The sequence below is a fragment of the Echiichthys vipera genome (assembly GCF_963691815.1).
Source record: "Echiichthys vipera genome assembly, chromosome: 11".
Classification (NCBI taxonomy): domain Eukaryota; kingdom Metazoa; phylum Chordata; class Actinopteri; order Perciformes; family Trachinidae; genus Echiichthys; species Echiichthys vipera.
This window is the reverse complement of record NC_139836.1, coordinates 22,806,261-22,815,280: the sequence shown is the minus strand read 5'-3', so window position 1 is coordinate 22,815,280 and position 9,020 is coordinate 22,806,261.

Here is a 9,020-nt window from a genome sequence, read left to right as displayed (position 1 = left end):
TTTCATATTGGATTGAAATGAAAAAGAAACTGTTTACTGCATGAAGAATAGGAAATGATAAAGTAGGTAGTCAATCTAAAAAAAAACGCATCAGAAAACGCTCAGATGAAATAATATTTAGGTGAGTTTATAGCAGCCTCTGTGGCCACATGTGGTAATAACAAGACACTCTCGAGGCGAGGGTTGGTAGCTAACGTTGATCTTCAAACTAACTTTAACAAATTTATAGCATTGCTCGATCATCTCAGCAACTTAAAATTGTCTCTTTCGCAATGTTTCCAGTATTATTGAACTGATTGTATGCATAATGAGATGATGATTGAGATAATTAATTTATCCCAGCAATCTTAGAAGGCAGAAAGTCATGCATTTAATCTCTCTGTGCATCTTTAACCTTGTGCTGCTGCAGCCGCCAATTTGACAGCATTCAATTCTTCAAACCTGCTTATTCATGAGACCCGTATGTTTAATTGCTGTCAGATTCACGTAACGAGGTGCATGTCTGAAAAGGGCTAGATGAACGTAAAGAAATACCTGAGTGTAGAAAATATAGGTCGGTTTAATATCTTATGAATTAAGCTTTTCACATCATTTCACTTTTTAATGGTTTAGTCACAAATACCAAGTTTAAATGATAAAAGTCATCACAAAAACACACAACAATTTGTTTTTGTTGGACAAATATGCTAGGGAACGTCTACCCTGGGATGCCCTGACACACACCCTGCAACCAACACATGTTCCACACACACACACACACACACACACACACACACACACACACACACACACACGCACACACGCACACACACACACACACACACACACACACACACACACACACACACACACACACACACACACACACACACACACACACACTAGCCACATAACCATGCTACAGTAGCGTTTCCTCTGGACCAGCTCCTCTGGTCCTGCTTCAACAGATGGCCTGACAGGTCCCTGGACAGGCCTGCAAGGTGGAGGGAGGGGCGAGTGTGGGAGGATGGGGGAGTTAAAGAGGGATGGAGGTAGGTTGTGGGGGGTTGGCACCATCTTAGGATGACTGTGGGGGCTGTGGGGTGGGTGAGGGAGGGAGGAGACATATGTCCACAGCCCTGGCCCCTGTCGACGGACTGTCTCTGCTGGCTGCCTGGTGGTTGGCTCGCTGTCTCACACACACACAATGACTTGTTTTTGTCACTTGGAGGGACACGGCATTGACTTATATCGAAGACCCTTATAATAAACCTAATCCTAGCTGTAACCAAAAATCAAATCGTGACCCTAAAAATGAACATTACCTTGTGGGGACCACCTTTCTGTCCCCACACGGGAGGTGAGGCCTCATGATGTGGCTGTGAACACTTTCTGTCCCCACAATGTCAGTAAAATAAGCATACAAGCACAGATACACAAAGTTACTCCACCATGCCTGGCAGATCACTGCAGCACAGCTCCTCTCCCTCTCCATCTGCACCTAAAAGACCCACGCGCCCCAACAATGAGGTGACCATGTCACTGCCTGAGCCGAAGCAGAGGGATGGAGAGAGAGAGAGAGATGCAAGAAGAGAGAGGGAGGGGACGAGGGAGGGACACATTAACAAGCTATAATCTCAACTGCCTTATCCATAATGCATTGTGTGGGCCAATTTACATGGTGCTGGTCCCTCTGGGAGAAGGGAGATCATCCATCACATTACTTTATTAGCTCCCTCACACTCTCTCACAGATGCGCGCACGCACACACACACGCACACACACACACACACACACACACACACACACACACACACACACACACACACACACACACATACACACACATACACACACACACACACACACACACACACACACACACACACACACACACACACACACACACACACACACACACACACACACACACACACACACACACACACACACACACACATCATTATTTGTCCCTGCCTGTCCTTCTCTCTCTCTCCCTCTGTTTTGTGGGCCTGTTTTGTCATGGTTGTTGTTTCAAACTGCTGCTGCCTCTATAAAACAACTCCACATCGTGTCGTGTTGTGCAGACTGAGCAGCGAGGGATTTTTTTCCTAAAAATAAATATATAACTACAACAGTAATTCATTCTAAAAAAAAGCAGATGTGACAGCCTCTAGTTTCAGGGTGAGTCATGGAGGAGTTTAGAGTCCGAGGATTTAGGTAAATGTCCAAAATCTGATGCCAAGCTTGGTTTTCTGAAGCGAAACTTTCTTTTTGTTTAAATGGATAAATCTCCCAACTGTAAATCCACAAAGTATCATCAATCCCTGGTCGTTTTTTTACTTCAGATGAACATAAAAAATGAGTCCAATTTAAGACAAACTATTCCAACACATTTAAACATTATGGGACTGCAGCGAAATTAGGATTGTCTCCATGAATTTAACCAACTTCTCATTACGACTGGCTAAAAGTATAGATGCACTATAGTTGAATATGGTCATTTTCAGACAGTGGTATCAGGACAGAGCATACTATTGGAATATGTGCCCTTTAAACTTAACCAACAGTGATGGCAAGCAAACATTTAAGATCCAACTGCAAATATGAAACGATCAAATTAATTACACGTGCATGATCAAAATGTTGGTTATTTTTGTTACACAGATTCCAGTTAAATTTAATTAAACGGCACCTTTAAAGGATTCCAGTTAAACACCAGTTTCTGAATATGAATAATTTTGATACGGAAATAAAATTAATAATAGTATAAAATCTGTCATTTATAAAATAGAAACACATTGACTGTCTTTCTGTTTGTGAACATCCTTTGTAAACATGAGTTTATTTTTATTTTGCTATTAATAACTGTACAAAATGAACCATTGATTTAGTTTTTATCCCCGCTCCCCGTTGCTTATACACAAATGCATGTCTATTCTAAATCTTAAGTCAACTTTATTCTATATTCATTTCATTCAACCAGTAATAGTGACATAGTTATTGAATAAGAAGCTAAATTCAGGCTTAAGAAGTTTGAGGGGAGAAATCATGTCCTGTTAATTCTGAAGTCAGTCCAGATGATACGGATACATTAAAAATACATTACAGTGTCCATAAAACCGTCCTGAGATCAGTTTGTACGTGATGTGTGTGTTGTGTTTGTGTCTAATGACTGGATCGACTCAAGTCGTCCGTGTATGTCAATGAAATTAATTGTTGGCACCTTTGCCACACACACACGCACGCACACACACACACACGCACACACACACACACACACACACACACACACACACACACACACACACACACACACGCACGCACACACACACACACACACACGCACACACGCACACGCACACACACGCACACACGCACACGCACACACACACACACACACACACACAGGAGCAGATCCATCAGACTCCGCAGTCACCCAGTGAATAAAAAGAGCTGTAATTGCAATCATATATGTGGAGCTCCAGCACTGCGCGCCATACCGTACCATTAGTATCACAAATAAGTAATAATTTGCTAATGACAACATTATGTTGAGTCAGTTTAGGGGCAATTAAAGTGAGTGATATTTACATATGCCCAATGAATCACGGAGCGTGGCAGTTCGGGCGGTCTCTAATGAATATTCATCCAGGCATTTCTCCCCCGCGCGCCGCAGTTTATAAACTGAATTATGGCTGATTTGCCCTTTTAAAAAATGAACATGGGCGCATCTCCCACAAGGAGGCGGCGAACAATAACGTCTGATTATAAAAATGTTTTACTGCTAAACTGCCGGTGAGGAGACGGCGGCAGCGTGGTTAAAGACTCACTTGGAGGGGTGCAGAGGAGGGGGGAGCACCTAAAATCAATAGGACTCAGTCTCGGCCGGTCCACCTTTTTAGACTGACATAAATATTAACAGTGTGCATTCGGAGTGCTCCGTCACACTGAACATGTAATTGATTTGTGTGTTTTACAGGCGGTAGTTTGTCTTCAGATTATCCCAAGTGGAGGTCACGGTTCACGCCAACCTTTGACTTGATTTCCATAAGGAAAGCGGCCGGCTCTCTGAGAGCAGCCCGGCTGCCGCCGCCGCTGATTTCTCCGGTAATTGTCCCCGGTGTGTGTCGGGCTGGGTGCTGACCTCTCAGGTGCAGGATCAACAGGCGACATCAGTTTGCATTCGCAGCGCTTAACGAGACGGGCCGCGCGTTCATCATGCAAATAAGCGGCTCTCTATAGCAGGTGTCAGCGCGCACTCGACGCACGCGCGCATGTACGCGGCGTCTTTGAACGGGACCGCAATCATTACCGAATTGACAATTGTAATAATCACGCGTGGCCTTAACCTGACAAGTGCAGCTGCACCTCACACTGATCAGGGAGGTAAAACAAATATATCCACAAGCAAAAATACAAATAAAGGGTCTTTATGATTCATTAATTCATTTTCTTTTCACACCTTTAAAATGTGACTCATGCCTAGATTTCCTTCATAGCATTTATTTCAAACTCTGACATCGCCTGGTCTGTTTTGGGTCAGATTAGCCACTGAATACAAATTAGGACTACGTGGTATTTTTTGTAACGCCATTTGATCACAAAATGTAATACTTTTGGATTACTTCAAAATCAAACATTGGTATATGGTGGAGAACTTTAAATCAACACGCTTTTAATGCATTTATATAGTTAATTTTAATACATTTTAGTTAATTGCATTGGTTTTCATACTTTTATTTTTCATAATTTAAAAATTACCAGATATTAAAGACATGATCAAAAATGCAATCAAGTCATCCTTATCAGTGAAGCTACATTACGCAGTTCTTTTGAAACAATCTGGTTTTATTTTATTATAATTACTACTTATTTTTTGATTATGTAATCCTGATGACATGTAACCCGTGTCAACCCAACCCTGGATATGGTTTACATGCACAAATATAATTATACATATAAGATAATATTATATATACTATAAATATAATTTTTTTTGCCACAATCCTTTTTTAAATGCTGGCTTCAAGTGTCTGACTCTTGTTGTTGATTTAAGTAATAATAATTACACCTATCATGATGTAAAATCCACACGCCATGAGTGATGATGAGATCATTTATTTCTGCTTTTTGTCGTAAACCGATGCAAGTGATGCCATTGTCGTTTTTGTAAACAAATAAATATCATGCTTTCATACTTTATTAACATTGTACCTCTGCTGTATAACAAATAACATTAAAGTGCTGAGATGCATCGTGCACATTTTAAGGTTCACTGGATTCTTTGAGAGTTGCAGATTTAAAACTAAAAAGAAGAAAAAAAAAACACATTTTCGCCTCCTGCTGTCAGTCAGCTCAGTCCCTCCTTCTCAACACTTGAGTTGGCTCCTTCCTCATTGATTCATACGTATCTGCTGCCATCTTGTGGTTCAACCCTGGAGGCAAAGATGCTTTTCACATTTAACAATGATTCACTGATCCCAGAGGAGATCTCTGCTTTCTTTCACACGGGGACCAGAGGTCAGGGTCAGCTCTTTGACTGTTGGAAATGCCAAAGAGCTGGGAGAGATTCATGCTGCAGCGAAGTCCAAATTAGCTCAATGTCCCTCGAGTGATGACATTCTGGCCTCTCAAGTAAACCCTTCTGATTTTCCCAACATCTGACAAGCGTTGCAAAAACAGCCAGCAGCTTTACATTCAGTGTGAAATCAGCCACCACACTGGCCATTTTGTGGGATGCACTTCATGATGGAAGCTCACGTTCTCTATTTTTGTGGTAGAGAGGAAAAACACAGCCACCCGCCCACCGCTCTCTCATTTCATTTTGGGCATAACACCATCAACTCAAGGATAAGCATTTAGAAACAAAGGGTGCATCAGCTGGAGGGGGTTGACAGGCTATTCCGTCCCTCAGAGGGTCTCTCATTAGCTGACATATTCTGGTCTAACATGCTGACAAACAGCTGTGCAAAGTTTTGAGGCCACTTGGGAAAGGGGTGATTAAAGCCATTGGACAAGGAAAAAATGAATTTAGCTTAGCCTGTGTTTACTTTGGAGTCATCCATGTAAATCAGAGGCGTAGTCCTTACAGTTACAAAAAAGTAAGTGTTCTTCACCCTCAAAATGACCAATTTAATATCAGTTACTCAGTGCTGCCTTGAATTCTTGAGGAAAACTTTGTTTTGGTTGCATGCCTCCATGGTGAACAGAGAGTCAGAAAAAAAGTAATAGGGGTCCATGTTTAACAAAAGAAGAACCATATCAACACATCTATTTACAAAATCTCACCTGTGTAGTGTAATCCAAGTCGTGCTTATCCAACATGCTCAGTGCATCCTAATGTTTTCACTAAAACCTAACACTGAGACAAGTTGTGCCTCAACAAAGCCCATTTCTCAACGAATGCTTTGATATAGTTTTGCTGGTGGAAAATGGACTCCTATTGCTTCAGTGCATCAATACATTTCTATGTTTTCTAAATTTCCATTCAGCAAGGAATCGTGCGACAAAAATAAAGTCTTTATCAAGAACTCAAAGCACCACCTGATCAGTAATTGATGTACAAATGGTCATTTTGGGGGTGGAGTATCCCTTTCACTTAACCTAAAATGTAGGATCCCTGGTGAGCAAGAAAGTGATAGTACTGGATCATCTTCCTCTTGTCGTTCCCTCCTGCACTCCTTTCAAAAATGTAAATTACGATCAGTACACAAAGCTAACAAATATGACAGACGTCTCTGGTAATTTTGGCAGGTGAAGGTCAGGAAAGGGCAGCACGCCGTCATTGTCTATGTGCGTCTGAACTGTGTAGGCTTTGACCACTGCTCCCCACTCCAGCACAGAGCTCTGGATGATTCCCAGTCTGGCCTGCTCATGAAATGCTGCCCCCAGCTCCCTTCCCAGGAAGATGTCTTGGATCTGGGGTGGGGACATGGCGGAGGAATCCCTCTTCATGTCCACAATCATGTCAAGATTTGTGTCTTTATTCGTGTCATATCTATTTGTGTCAAGGTGAGGACCATTAAATCTGTCTGGCTCAGTGTTCTTGGCTCTGTTTGCATCTGGACAGTGGTGAACCGGCATCTGCGCCAGGTTCACCACCGTCAGCCTCTCCAGATGCTGTACAGCAAAATGTCCCTCCAGGGAAGAGAGCGCCTCTCTGGATCCTCCAGGGCCACAGTGGACGAGGGTGAGGTGCCTCACCTCCGAGTTGTTGAGCAGACGTGCCGTGTTCAATGGCGACGTGAACCAAACGGTTAAACGTCTCATCCGGAAAACAGGAGACGAGTGGGGCAGTGGGCGGTGCAGCGCGGAAAGCTGGATGTCCTTGCATCTGCAGTCTGCAAGTGATGAGACGCTGCAAGGTTGCGGCTCCTGGCTGCAGGAGTAGTAGAAAAAGCTATTGTGGGTCACATAAGCCAGGCGCAGGTCAGAGCGCTGCAGAGCCACCGACACGCACAGCAGCACACAGAGGAGAGGGGCGGGAGGGCTGAAGGCAGACATCACTGCTGGAGGAGAGTCTCAGGCAGCATAGTGATTGGTGTTGACGTGTGGATGTTCAGGTACATATACCCGAGCCTAAATAAAAGAGAACACATATTCAATACCAGTTAACATCAAGATAAGACACACAGAAACCTTAAACTCAGGGGTACCAGCCAGGGCAGCCCACAGAAATAAATGCTCTCTCTCTCTCTCTCTCTCTCTCTCTCTCTCTCTCTCTCTCTCCTTTAAACACAGACATGTAAACTGAGGGAGAGAAGCTGACGGCGCACTGCCATTGTGGAAAGTCATGTGATGCGAGTCATGTAAGTGTCAAGTCTAGCACCAATGGGAAGCATCGCACTGCAGTGAGGAAACACTTTTTACACTGTTATTCCCATTCTTATGAAAAATAAAAGATCTGAGTACTTGTAAATCATGCGGACAACCACAAAATAATTTAAAAAATGGTTTTACTGTCCCAACAAACTAAAAGCTGGCAGATCTATGATAGACTATGGTTTACTGGTTCACCATGATATGCTTTTTATCCAAATCAATCCTAACCTCCGTACTTTCAGGCCCCAAACTGTGCAGAACACAAAGGGATATTGTAGTTACTGCACTTAGGCTTTGTAGGGTAGTATGGCTCGCCAGTAATCTCTTTTTTTGTCTTTATATTGATGGTATAGTTGTTGTTTTCGTACTGTTTTGGGTTATGCACTGTGCTCTATTCTTATTTTGTTGTGATCAGAAATGTAAGTTTATTGATAAGTTTCAAATATCTGTGATCTGATCCTTTTGTATTAACTTTTAAGGTAAAAGGTAGGGGTATATAAGCCTTGGGTTCAACCTACACCCTTTCGGTTATATAAGCTTGATATATACCAAAATAAATAAATTCATTCATTCATTCGTAGTCGGTCGTATAGCTCCAAATATTTCTCAACCTCAACATATAAACAAATATATACAAATAGTGTTTATTCAGTGACTGAGGCTACATAAGCATTGGCACAAACTTTTCTGGCAACCCGATTTACGTGCACGCCCGGGCAAAGCAAGGAAATCCAACATTAACTCGTACTTTAGATCCGTAAATTTCAGTAAATTTCAAAGGTCATTTGGCCGGCAGCCTGCTTTTACTAAAGCAACTGTGAATACAATGTTTATTTTGTTGTTTTAATAAGAAATTGCACCCCCAGGGCGGCCCTGACACCAGCATATTAAGTTTCTCTTACCTATGCAATGCCGCTTTAGGTAAAATTCCTACATTTAAGTAAAAGTACAAATGTATGGGAACAAAGCGTTGTGTTACATTTCCTCCAGTTCTACCATTTCAATAGAATTCCTGTTTTTCAGTTATACCTTTTGGTTTTGATTTGCCACCCCTAGATTTTCAGTGGCCCCCTCTGTCCACCAGACTGAGGGGAAAGGGTGTGAACTGGTTCCATTTTGCTACAGTTAAAAACAGAAAGAACGTGAAATTACATAATATTCTTGACATTTTCTTGTGACAAAAGTCCAACTGCCGGTTAAATCCTGCACGACTTAGT